At 35.4% G+C, this 14,425-nt stretch overlaps 1 protein-coding gene and 1 long non-coding RNA gene across 20 annotated transcripts in view; one reads left to right on the top strand and one right to left on the bottom strand.

The window, feature by feature from the left end:
• FOXP2 (forkhead box P2) overlaps nt 1-14,425 on the bottom strand; it is a 554,812-nt gene that overhangs the window by 500,976 nt on the left and 39,411 nt on the right. The gene's annotated exons all lie outside the window — the stretch shown is intronic.
• LOC140608611 (uncharacterized) lies at nt 549-10,022 on the top strand. Of its 4 annotated transcripts, none has more exons than XR_012010590.1 (4): nt 549-881; nt 1,413-1,607; nt 2,054-2,246; nt 8,904-10,022. It is a non-coding gene; the product is annotated as an uncharacterized lncRNA (long non-coding RNA). The 4 variants fall into 4 exon arrangements; XR_012010592.1 differs by lacking the exon at nt 8,904-10,022 and adding an exon at nt 3,058-4,631 and having other exon boundaries at nt 2,071-2,246; XR_012010591.1 differs by lacking the exon at nt 8,904-10,022 and adding an exon at nt 3,058-4,631 and having other exon boundaries at nt 1,413-1,595.

The following is a 14,425-nucleotide window of genomic DNA, read 5'->3' on the forward strand; positions in this document are numbered from 1 at the left end:
TGTAACTTTACTTTTAGTTGCTTAATGAATACATGCTGAATTGACAAGAATGGATTCCTCGGCTTTACCACCCTGATAGCCAGTAAGATTATGAATCTCATTCTTGTATTTTCTTGACTTAGAAGACTTCTCTGCTCATAGAGTCCATGAATGTTTACAGAATGAGTGAGTGGATCAATGAATGAGTCTCTCTGTTAATCAGTAAGGGCAAGGTAGATTGAGGAGGGTGTGATTGATGGACCTTGAAAGGAAAAGAAAGGGGAAGGAATCACAGATATTGCTTTAGGGTATGTCATTCATCAAAGGAATTTTATTTTCACACCTTTTAAAATGAAATTTTGGCAGCATCTTTAGAATAGATTTGAACATTATAAAGGTCAGAAACTTCGAGAATGCTAATTGTTAATATGACACTATGATATAAATTTGTCATGGCATATAAGGAAAACGATAGTTATTGCCATTGCTGTGTGTGACAGGCAGGAAAAACAATAGACATGTTACTTGGCAACAGGCTGAAACATCATCATTATCACCATAGAGTCATGGAATCTTCGAATTGGAAAGAATCTTAAAGGTCATCCAGTCCAACACCGGGCTCGACAGATGGCCATCTAGCCTCTGCCTAACCATTTCTAATCATTGTTACTTGTCATGGTAGCCAGTTATATAGCTGAATAATCTCAGCAGTTAAGAGACTTCTTAAATCCAGAAAAAAAATCTGGCTCTTTAAAACTTCTCATTGTCCCTGACTGAAAACTCAGAATTTACATAAAACACATTTCTCCTTAGGTGGAATGGTGTTGAGAAAATGGCACTGGACATGGTATCTGAGGATTTGGATTTGTGTCACAAATCAGCCTCCTGTTAGTTTACTCTTGGTAAGATCATTTAACCTCTGATAAGACAGGTTGTGATGGGAATCAAAAAGGATAAAATATATGATAGGGCTTTGCAAACTATAAAATGCTATAAGGTACTATTTTTCATTCTGACAAACTTTTGTAAATATACTGTTTCTCTTCTCCAAGTGCCACCCCAGTTATCTTTTGTAGTGTGATATGGTTTTGTGTAGAGGGCAGAAAGCTATCCTGACCCAATATGTTAATTTAAGTCATTCCATTTTTACGAGTAAGGGTAAAATCTCAAAGGAAACTAAATCTCAAGAGAATCTAATCATAGTGCTTTATAATATTACTCTGATAAATCATGTCTTTTAGAGTAATAATAGAAAGCATATTTTTAAATGACGGAAAGATTCTCCATTAGTTTGGGGATATTGTGGGACAAAGTTTGATTTCTCTATCCAAGTTGAAGTGGGCTTTTAAAAACAGTATTTTAATTTTTCTTTCTGAATGTTTTGTCCCTGAAGATACCTCACAGTTATATTTAATTTTATCTTTCATTAACAGCAGTACTTGCCTAATATTTCATCCTACACATGATTCACTACTCAACACAGAGGAAGGAAAAGAAAGATATGCCATTTATTGAGACCCAACCATACACCAGAAAATAGAACGCCTTGAGTTAACATGGATATAACAGATGCCAACCAATTCCTTCTGAAAAGACTTTATCAGTCAACATAAATGGTCCAATGTCATGTAAAATTTTAAGTTCTCATTTTTCTAAACTTTCCTACCTGAAATGAGCCTTCCAGAAACTATTCTAAAGGTTTTTAGATACTTGAAATTTCATCCACACTCTGATTTGAAATTCATAACTTACACATTTTTTACGTTCTATTTTTTTATCATTTTTTTATTTTTTTAAGTTGTAATATTCTTTGGAGTTGATTGTAACAGTAAGAGAAATGGTGTTTCTGTACAAATAATACTGTTTCTGAAATATGTGTGCTTCCTAACACTAAAACTACCCACTAAAAATAGAAAAAGAATCGTTTTTTTAATGATTTTACAAAATGCATGTAAATGTCCTAAGTCATTAGCTAGAAAAATTTCAGTTTGCTGTATACTCTTGGGAATTAACGCCTTTCTTGAGAGGTTCTAGTAGGAACTCCTTATAAGGCTGTATTTCTCTGTTGTTACAGTGTTCTACTTTTCACAGCCCTCCATAGTTAATGACGGCAAATCACTTAATGACATTGGTTGAAATGCTTCTTTCCCACTCGTGCTGTTTCTTGAGAGTTTGCAGAAAGCTCCCTTACAAACTTCTGTGAGCCTTGTGCTTCTCTCAGCGCCTTACTACCCTTGCCAGGGAAGGAAGAGTGAATCATCTATTTGGTAAATATGGGCCTCTCTTTTAGTTCCCATTTAATTCAGGGCCTAGGTGGAAAGAAGGGCCATATACGAGATACGCCCCGTGCAGCATAATTAAATTGTCCAATGGGAGTTCTGCACAGCAAGATTCAAATCAGTCTAAGAAAGTGTCATGTTATCTGTCTTCTACATAACCCAGGGTTCAGCATAACTATTTTTCTAAAAATCTTACACAACTTTGTGCGGAAACTATATACACTTGGGGAAGACACACCGTTGCATGTCACAGAACAAAGTGCTGAAGCACTGACGTGTCACAAACATGTTAGAGCTGTGCCAAGATGCTGATCCCTTCTGCCCTCAGGGTGGCTAAAAGAGCCTGGGGCAACCAGGGCCCTCAGGCCAATCACCACCAGTCACAGGTTAACCCAAGGTGCTCTCCGAATACCATCACTTTCTATGTGTGTCAGAGCATGAATAAAGTTGGGAGGCATTACCACAGAAGTAGTAGCTGAATGAAAAAGTTTAACTGCAACAGCTTAGTCACTTGCCATGGCATGTACACATCTCTGGTCAGGATGTAATGGACTGTGGGTATAACATGATAGACTACTGTGGATTAAATTATAGAATTTTAATACAATTCACAAACAAATACCCTCACACAATTTTTCTGTGTCCCCAAATAAATAAGTCTCACTAGGCCCTTACACTACTTACTATCTAGAAATCAAGAAACTGGGTGGTGGGGCACCCTAAAGATTCAAGCCATGGGCAAAACATTCACTTATATTGACAGAACTTTTTCTTTTTTTTTTTTTTTTTTTCTGAACAGGTATTTGTCTCTGCCTATTAGCATCATCTCTACTTGGGTTGCAATTATGTAAACATAAAATGATTTTAATAAAAATAATAAAATTGAGCTTGTTGTCAGCGAGGCTCTAGAAAGCTAAGAACTGCTGGGAACTAACTTCACATTATTTCAATGTGGAAGAAAAGCACAACAGAAGTCTGCAAGATTACATGTTTGCAGCTTATCATACATAAACTTGTCATACAATCTTGATTTAGTGTTCTTAGGGCTCAGTTACTTTATCTGTTACTCGAGGATTAGAAAGCCAACAAAATCCAAATGCTGTTATATAAAAAGATGGATTTTGAAAAAGAGAGAAAAACCCTTTTAAATACCATAATACAACAGCGATGTTAAACAAGGCTCTTTTGCTGTACTGACAAAGAGTATTTGGTCACCAAAAAACTAGTGAACTGGGGACTCCAGGCAAAAGTAGAATAACTTTAGTATACCTGACATATAAACGGATAAGAAGTATCAAGAGGATACCATGAAATAATTACATGCCACGATCCAAGGAAATAAAATTTCTAGTTTTATCTAACATATATACATATAGGAAGTACTGTCATATTTTATATCCTACATACCTCGGCAGAAGTCAAACCTGGTGACAGAGGGGAATCGCTCCCTGCAACTTCCCCCTAAAACAAGCATTCTCAGCTCAGTAAAGCCTAATAGTTGAGAGAATCCAGAGCCTGGGTATCCATGCTTAATCTTGGACAAATTATTTAACCTTTCAATTTTTCAGTTCTAACATGAGAATAAAAATACCAAAGAGTTGCTTTAAAAAAAAAATTAAGACATTCTAAAGCATGCCTATGCCTGGCCTACAGTAAGCTCTAAACAGTGTCAGATATTTTTATTATTCAACCCACCCCAACTCCCCATCATACCCAATTTAGCCGTGCTAAGCCTGCAGATGCTAACATTAACTTTTTAAAACATTAACGAAAGTCCACATTTTGTTTATATTTCCTTAGTTTTTACCAAATGTCCTTTTCCTCTTCTGGGATCCTATCTAGGATACCACAGTACATTTTGTCATATTGTTTCCTTAGAATTGCTCCCCTTGACTGTAACAGATTCTCAGATTTTGTCTTTGATAACCTTGACAGTTTTGAGGAATACTGGTCAGGCATTTTGTACAATGTCCCTCAACTGGTATCTCTCTGGTGTTTTTCTCAATATTAGACTGAGGTTATGAATTTTGGGAGGGGAAGGCCATATAGATAAGTTGCCATTTTCATAACACCATATCAAGTATATGTACTATGATGTGGCCATGATATAACACTGCTGATGCTGACTTCGATGAGCTAGCCAAGGATGGGTTTATCAGGTTTCTCTAAATGCAAATTTACTCTTTTCCCCCTTTCCACACTGTACTCTTTGGGAGAAAGTCACCACCCATAGCCCGCAATTAAGGAGTGAGGAGTTATGGGATCTCTGGGTGGCTCAGCGGTTTAGCACCTGCCTTCAGCCCAGGACATGATCCTGGAGTCCCAGGATCAAATCCCACATAGGGCTCCCTGCATGGAGCCTGCTTCTCCCTCTCTCTCTCATCCTGTGTGTGTGTGTGTGTGTGTGTGTGTGTGTGTGTCTCATGAATAAATAAATAAAATATTTGTTTTAAAAAAAAGGAGTGAGGAGTTATGCTTCACCTCCTTGAGGGTAAAATATCTACACACATTATTTGGAATTCTTCTATACAGGAAATGTCTATTCTCCCATTTACTTAATTCAATCGTTTATTTATATAAGTATGGTATAGACTCATGGTTATTTTATATGTCGTATTTTTATTTGAATATATTTGTATTTTCTGGCATTATAAGAACTCCAGGTTTATCCTGTATATTTCCTGCTGCAATCCAAGAGTAAGTCCCACTTCTCCAAGGATCCTTGGTTCTTTTATTAAAGAATGGTATTCTTAAAATATGGGTGCTAAGTATGCATTGCATGTCATTTTTAGGTCTGCTCAAGTAACAAAGAAAGGAAATATGTGTGTGTGTACTAACCAGTGTATATACATATAATTATAAATATTTCTATATGTAGCCATCTGTATCTACACTAAGTGCAAGTTTTTATTGAGATAAATTTTATGCTGATGTCTCCGACTCTAATCCATTACCATAGGTCATTCTAGCCTCCTTCCATTGCTTGTCTGTGAACTTTAAAATTTTGATCACCACCTTGTCCCATTAAAATATTTCATAAATAAGACATTTTTTTCACTAAACCTTCTTGAACTTCTCCACATTCAAGGGATGGCACAACAAATCTATGGGGGCTGCCAACATTTTGTAGGGGAAATAACACAGATTTTGCAGATAATCAATTTTTTTCAAAATCAGAGACAGATTTAAACCATCGCAGATTTCTCTTTGATCTAATATATAACACACTTGAGTCACTGAACTTACAGCTTTATATATTTTAAATTGTAAAGCTATTCTCATTTATATTTACCAACAAGCTATATATTACTAGATCATTAAATTTCTCTTATGTATTTTTCATCCAAGTGAGTATTTATTTCTCCTTCTTGAGACTTTACTTTTAGAAAACCAAAGTGTGAAAGAAGCTGAGCAAGAAGTGAATATGTATTCTAAAGCCTATACCGTTCATGATAACAAAGAAAAAAATCCATACCACACCTTGCATAGCCAACAGCAATGAAAAATAGGACCTTTGATTTGTTATTATGGTTCCACTCAGGTTTTCTTTGCCTTTTTTTTCTTTTTAATGTTGCCTTTACCTACAAAATAGGCTTTAGTCCTAACTTGAAAAAAGGGCACTGAAGATCAGAAGCACAAGATTAATATGCTTTCATCAGGAGTTAAACTTCTAGCTGGTCATCAAATTAGCAGCAAGAACCAAATAACAAGGATTCTAGTGAAAATCAGTAAAATATACACTGCTAGAGGGATTAGAAATTTGCGTAACTTTTCTGGAAAGAAATTTGTCAATGTTCTCCATGTTTTACTTCATAATTCTACCTCTAGAAATATACACTAATGAAATATTCCCAAATTGGGCAGAAATACATGCACAAACCCTGTTAGTAGCAGATTTATATATAATGGTGAAGAACCAAAAGCAGCCTAAGATTATGGAGAGAATCAGGTAGCTGGGGTGTATATTTATATATGCTATGTTATATTTGGTGTAATGACTATCTGATAGTCACTAAATATACTTAGAGATAACACAATCACAGAAAATATTTATATGTTAAGTTTTTTAAAAAAGGTATGGCATAGGAGATAAGTCTACAATCTTGGGGTAAGAAATTAGGGGAAACCTCTCACTAAGAGACATCTATTACACTGGTCAAAATTAGTAAAGACAAGTTATTCAGTCTCTGTTGAGTCATCAAAAGAGATGGAACAACACAGAAACTTACTCAAGAAAATCTATGAAAATTCAGTAAGAACAGTGGGAGTGTGTGGCTTTCCGGCCAGGCACTACACCCATCCTACACAGCTCTGTATTTCTATGAGATGGCAGCCAAGGAACAGTGCCCATCTCCCCCTTCTGTGTGGATTTAGACATTGGGGAATGTTGGTGATCTCATTTTCCACAGTTCTGTGTTACAGAAAGCCTACGCCAATCATGTGGTAGCAGCTGGCTGGCAGTGCCTGTTCACCCAACCCCAACTACCTCTAGGTAGGGAAGATTTGGGAGGGGCAGTAGTAGAGTGCAGTTCCCCATCCCTACAGCTCTGTACTGTAGGAGAGCAGCTTCTTGGGGGCTCTGCAGCTGCCTGGCAGTTCACAAACAGTAGGGGGAAAAAAATCCTCATTTCTAAGGAACTAGAGATTCTTGTCTTAGGAGTGAAAAGAGAGATATGGCAAGAAAAGGGGTTGGACAGAGAGGCAAGAATAAAATAAAGAATTTTACAATTTCATACTAAATATATTTTGCTCCTTAAACGTTAGAAGCCACAGGAAAAGTCTAGTGGGGGAGAATGGTACTATTAGATTTACATATGGAATGGTTATTCTGGAAATAGAGCAAAAATTGGTGGGTAGAGGTGAGGATAGAAGGTAAGAAATCTGATGGGAGGCCACCGGATTAATGAACTAGAGAAAAGGCATCAGATATAGGGAAGATGTAAAAGATCTATATCGTGTGATCGTGTAATTTATTCTCCCAGAGGTTCCCTGTAGACAGAGAAGGGGGCATTCTTAGTTACTCTGGGACCAAGCATAAAGTGCGAGTGTTCTAGCATATGTGAAGTACTCACCCTGCCAGACCTTACATAAGAGAAGTCCTTGGACTGTTTCCTTTCTAGAGCTCTCTTTTGGTCTTACCCAGTCTCATTGTTTCCAATAACATCTATATGCTAACGCACACATGTTTACCTACAGCCCACATCTGCTGCAAACTCCAGGATCTGATAGCCAACTGTCTACTTAATATCTATATTCAAAAAAAAATCTATATTCAGATGTCACATAGGGATCTCAAATATGGCCAAAATTGAATTTTTGATGTTCCTTCCCAAAAACCTGTTCCCTCTATGGTCTTCCCCACATCAGAAAAGGGAAACACCTTCCTGTCAGTTTTCAGGTCGAAAACCCTGAGACAACCATAACTCTTCACTTTGTCCCAAACACCACATTCAATCTGTGAGGGAATCTAGTTAGCCCTTCAAAACCTATCCAGAATTTGGTCTCTTGTTCCCACCACGCCATGACTATTACTACTCTTTGTCAAGACACTACCGCCTCTTATTCGGATTCTCGCAGTAAATTCCTACCTGGTTTCCTCCTCGTTCCTTTCCCCGCTTTCATTCCTACCTTCCTGTGAGCTATTTTCAACACAGCAGACAGAATGGTTACGTTGAGGTAAATCATACTGTTACTCTTCTGTTCAATGGCCTAGCCTTGACTGGAAGGTATTCTTCAGTCCCAAAGAGTCCTACTCTTTGCCCTTGCTTGCTCCGTACCAGCTGCACTGGCCTGCTCACCATTTCTGAAACTTGACAAGGATACTTCAGCTTTGAGACAGTTGCCGTTGCTGATCCCTTCGCCTTCAGAAAACAACAGAGCTCTTGACTTCACCTATTTCAGATCTTTCACAGATGTCACCTTGTCAATAAAGTCTTGCTGGCTCCTATTTTAAATTGCAATCCCCACTTTCCATTTCTCTCTCTCTCTTTTACAAACACACACACACACACACACTTTTTTTTTTCTCTGTGGCACCTACCATCATTTCACATTATTTTTTACTAATTCATTTTATTGTTGGCTTCCTTACACAAAAGGAGGGAATTTTGTGTATTTTGTTTTCTGCTATATTCTCAGTGCCTAGAGTACATGAAAAGAAAGAAGTTGAGTGAATGACTGAATGAAAGTAGACAGGGTATTTGTAAGCTTCACTTATGCAACTAAGTGGATGATGATGCCAAGACGAAGAAGAGAAAGAAGAAAAAAAAAATCAAGATTATGTGTTTAAAATAAGATAAAACCATGTATTATTTTACAGAAATGTCAACTTTATTAATGCTAATACATTTTAATAGGTAATTTTAAGGAAAGCAAGGATAATTTTTGGTCATGGCAAGTTATGATTTAATATTAGTTTAATAAAACTGTTGGAAATTAAAGTTTCTTTTTCTTTTTAAATTTCTTTTTAATTATTTTTTTAAATTTCTTTTTCTGAGAACATAGGTGATGAAGCCTAATATCTATATAGTCATACTTGCCAAGAAAACTGTCAAGCTTTATTTGTTAAAGTAATGAGTTTACTTTTCCATATATAAATAATATAACATATTTAACATGCCTTTTCCACTTAATCCCATCCTGCAGATTCTAGACAACACTGCCAGCTAATCACGGACACAGTTACAGAAGAAGACAAGTACAATGTCCCTCAATGAATGATACCTTCCCTCTCTTATGCAACTGACATAGTTCTGGAGAATTTTTACAATTCCAGTCCTCTTTCTAAGTATATGTATATACACACTTTTACCCTAGAATCTCAAAGTAGACACGTTTTTAATGTGCCTCTATTTAAGGGTAAAGAGGGGGAAAGTCCTCAGATCCCCAATCAGCTTGGCAATTCTGGTTTGAAACTACAAAATTACGCTTTCTCTTTTTGCATATTTTTGGTAGGAGATTCTGGTGATATAGTTACAATATTTTAGGGAAGGAGTTAAGAAAAATCACTAATGCTGTCCCAGTAACCTTTTCCAAAGAGGTCACTTGGATGTTGTTTGCAGAGCATGCGTGTGTGTCTGTGTATACGTGTGTGTCTGTGTGAGTGAGTGATTATATATGACTCTGCACACACACACACATAGGAGCTTTTTTTTGGGGGGGGGAGGGTATTCATTAAGAAGTTAAAAGGAATTTCCATTTTTAGATGGTCAAACAAAATCAAGATCTTCCCAATTTTAGTCAGCATAATACTTGGTCTTAATAAAGTGTAATTTGTAGAGTACTGAGGCAAATGGACTCTTCTATACTGATGGGGATAATTAGAGTATAAGAGCCTCACAGACTAGAAATTCTAATGCAGCCTTTTATCAAAAGCAGTCACTCTACCTCAGCCTGACAGTTAACAACATATGATCTGGTAAACAAATACTTTCACACAGAACAAAAGTGCCATTAAAGGCCAAAACTGTCAACACAAATTCCATTCTTACAAGAGAAAAAATACGTAAACTGTTGATCACCTCTGGTTGTCTTAACTAGCATGGAGGTTGTCATGGAAACATTTCTGCGAAGTTCACAGTGATGAAATACAAACACTTCCAGTTTAATTGCTATTAGGTTTAGCATACCAGAGTTTATTTATACTCAGTGTGCATTATGATAAAATGTAGTATAAATAAAGCTTATAATGATCTAGCATAACAATGCCAACATTTCCTTTTAAAAAATTAAATGAAAATGAAATTCAATGGCAGTTTAAATTTTTTCCCAGAAAAAAATAAACTCCTAATTTTCTCAAATACCTACTCTGATTTATTATTTTTCTACAGTATATGATTTATTAAAATATTTTTGTATTTTTACTTCTACCGCATGTGATTTATAAAAATACCTACTTCACACACTAAAAATCAACACATAAAATATGTTCACATATAAATCCCAGAATGGCAGAAATTTAAATATTTTAAGCTAATTTTTCCTACTAATGCAATTTTTCCTATCAATGCATTATTAGCATTTAACTAAGAATTTCATTTAATTTTGTGGTGGTAAAAATACTAAGAATGGCTTTCCCCTGAAACTTTGTTTTTCTTAATTCTGCTTTTTAAAAAATCTATGAAAATGCTGGGGGCAAAAAAATCACATTATAGACATGTATACAAAATCACATGTTCACAGAATCCAATTATATACATACCTAATTGTACAGAATTTTTAAGAGCTAATCTTTCTGATGTATTCTAGAGAGAAATTTTCTAAAAGTTTGAACAAAATTTTTCTCAAGAAAAGCACCTAGGTTTACTTTTGCTACATTTTACTGACCTCCAAAGAATATAATTAAATCTAAAAACTATTTTTTTTATGTTTTTACTAAATGCCTAATATTTTCCCAGAAGTAAGATAATTACTAGGAAGAATACAAGAGAAGAATAAGTTCCTGCCTTGGCAAAAATTAAATTCTAGTCAATGACAGAAAAGTAAAAGTATAGAAAGCAATTCTAGGAGAACACAAAGCAAAATACCCAGTAGGGTTAAGTTAGGAGGGTTAGCCTCTTCTGTAGTGCTAATCGGTAGCAAAAGAGGATGGGACTGGCATCAATAGGATTCCAAGTTTTCATACATGTCAGATGACAGGACTTGTGGTTAGACATTGTCAAATTAAAGGATTCTTACTTGAAATACTCTAAAAACACATATGAGTAGAAAAGTTCAATTTTCTAAAAGCCTTTTTTTTTTTAGTCTGAGGTTACCTTACCAGTCAAAATATGGTCTGCAACATGGCCCTGGCTCAAAGTTGTCCAGTAGCTAACATACTGAGTACCTGCAGTATCACTTCAATACCCAATAGGCAGTATGTGTGATCATGGTAAAATGCACAAACAAGTTGATACCACATGCGTCTTCAGGTCTCAACAAACTGCAAGCAACACATACGAAATACTTAATACTATCCTGGTTCACTACCAATAAAATATGGAGCTTGCAGTTCAAACCTTTGAATTTTATTCTGGAGTTTTCCACTAATTATCTGTGCAAACCCTGACAAGTCACTTCTCTAAGGCTAACCTGTGTTATTCCTAAGGAACTTCTTACTCCGTAATTCTAACACACTATGTGCTCAGCTTCCTCCCCACCTTCCTGAATGGAAAGGACAAATGAGAGTGGAAGATGTGATATCTCCAACATAACCAAGTCAAGAGGAAAAGGTTCTGGCAGCCAGACATCCAAAGGATTTCAGACAACAGAAGCAGAAAGTGGTTGTTTATGCCCTAATAAGAAACAGAGAAGATGAAAACTGACCTACGTCAAAGTTGCTCTGAAGAAGGAAGCCATTTCAGAAGACTAGAGTCTCTAAAATAGTATGATTCTATATTTGGTTATTTAAGAATTCTGGATTTCCCCAGAGGACTTTTAACTGGGTTTTCATCATCAGAAAGCATTTATTGAATGCTTAATTTAATTGTATGAATTGCTACACCAAAAAGACTTATTACATAGTCATGGTCCTTGGATCTCTGGGGCTTTTAAAATCTGGGTCAAACAACACTAAAAGGGACATGTTCAAGAACATACAGATAGGAGACTAAATATATTTAACCAAAAGGTTTTTTAAATTCAATTTTTGGAATATTTCCATCCCAGACTACTAATTTGAAGAGAGAAAAAAAACCTTTCTGAACTAAATAGAAAATAATTTTTTTAAAAAATAAAATTTTACAAATAAATTCAATAATGAGGCACCTGGGTGGCACAGTGGGTTAAAAGAATCAGACTCTTGGCTTCAGCTCAAGTCATGATCTCAGGGTTGTAAGATCCAGTCCGTGTTGGGCCTGTGATCAGCAAGGAGTCTGCTTGAGATTCTCCCTCTCTCTCTCTGTCCCTCCTGCCCATCCTCTAAAATAAATCCTTAAGAAAATAATTTAATAATAGGATATCAACACTGAAAACATAAGAAAGGCCAAGTCTAAGAATCTGCCTCATAAACAAAAAGTGAATCACTGCAGGGGAAAAAATGAGCTTTACAAGGGTCTATTTAACAGGCGTTTGCATTCAGATTAGAGGTGGTGACCTGAAGCTGAATTCCCTGCTCTTCATGATGATATTTCTATCATTTCAGGGTAATACTAGATAATGGCCGACCACAGATGATTATGTTAACTGAAGACAATTATGTTATACATTGATGAAGAATTGGAGAAAATCTCTTAGATTTACCTGCATGTTAAAATCAAGGCCTTTTACTGCCTCTGATGGTAAAATAGTAATGCTTGTTAGAATATCCTTAAACTGTAAAAAATATTTTACAGTTTTATTTTATTTTGTTATTCTATTATTATTTATTTATCTATTTTATTTTATTTTATTTTTATTATTGTATTTTTTATAATTTATTTTATTTTATTATTTATTTATTTTATGCGAGAAAAACAAGCATAAGATAATTTACCACATGCAGTTCTCTGATCATCATCTAAACTAACTTAATCATTAATCCAGTGGCCCATCCCTAATATTCCAATATAAGGAGATAACTAGGCCATGCACCTATCAATTCTCATTGCCAAAAACAGCCACAAATACTATATCATTACTGTTTTGGTATCCATCAGATATTTAACAAAAATATGTTCAATCTATTTCTATATTTCTTTTACTTTTATTTTCTAGTACTGACTATAAATATATGCAGCTACTGTGATACATCAAATAAGGAATACTCCAGAAAGGAGTAAGAGAAAGGGAAAGTAGAAGAAACCATCTTAAATTCTTTTTAAATCCCAATAAAGTTATAATCACAAATAGTCAATTGACAAAACATCAATAAACACAACTTCCACTCATTTCTATGCAGTTGAGGAAAGCAAGGAATATTTCCAATAATATTCATAAACTCAAAAAAACACCTGTCCTTTTGGCAATCATTTCTTTCTAGTTTTTCAATTCAATGCCTTCTTTGTCTCTTTATAGTCTTTGGATATTAAAGAAAAAAGGAACAGATCTAACATCATTTGCAATTGTTCACTGACAAAATTAACTGTTGATGAGTTTCATACTTCTGAATTCTATCTCTTTTATTTATCATTATAAGCTAGGCCTATCCCACCCACAAGAAATTTTAGGTATTGTAGCAGACAGACTGTAAGGCCCTCAATGATCTCCACCTCCTGTTATTTATGATCTCATAAATTCCTTTCCTCTTACATGTGGGAAAGACCTGTGACTTGTTTTTAACTAAGTGGTCATGGTAAAAGTGATAGGATACCACTAACATGATTATGTTACATAAAACTGTAACTCCCATCATGCTAGCATACACTGAATCTTCTCCCTTGATGACTTTGATAATGAAGGTTTTCATGTGGAGATACCTACACAATAAACTGTGAGCAGCACCCACTCGACAGCCAACAAGGAACTGAGACGCTCAGTCCAACCACCCACAAAAAATTGGATCCTCCAAAAACCACATCAGATTGGGACTTGATCCTCAACCAGCTGAACCTTCAGATGAGACTACAGCCCTGATTGACACCATGACTGCAGTCTGTGAGTGACCATAAAGCAGACTAAGCCATGCTCAGGTTCCTGACCTAAAGAAACTGTGAGATAATAAATGTACTGCCTTAAACCATAAATTTGTGGTAATTTATTACACAACCAATACATACCACATACAGCATTAACAAAAAAGCAAAGAGATTTGGGGAGGTTATTTAGTGATTTTGGTTTAGGTTATTTTGATTTAAACATTTAAGGACAACATGAATAGGAATATATGATCTCCACACAGCTCCTTACTCATCCAGGCCAATCCAAGAGAAGTCAATTATTATCTGAAAACTATATAGCCACCATAGTGCTAGGCTTAGGAGTTTTCACTGCATAATTATATATGTTCCTTCATAACCAGGTTATTCTAAAAATCTGTCAATTACCTAATTGTACAGGTTACTACACTATTTAATAACTACCAATAATTTTAGTTGCTTACTAACATATAAGTCAGAATGATATTCTAGTCACGTCAATTAAGAGTTATTTTATAAATAAACCTTTCTATATTTTCACATTTCATGGAAATGAAAGTATTTTAGAAGAGCACATACTAATGTTATTGTGATTATGCATTCACACACACATATACACAGATCTACACACACTAC

This window comes from Canis lupus, chromosome 18, assembly GCF_048164855.1.
Source record: "Canis lupus baileyi chromosome 18, mCanLup2.hap1, whole genome shotgun sequence".
In the NCBI taxonomy this organism is placed as follows: Eukaryota; Metazoa; Chordata; class Mammalia; order Carnivora; family Canidae; genus Canis; species Canis lupus.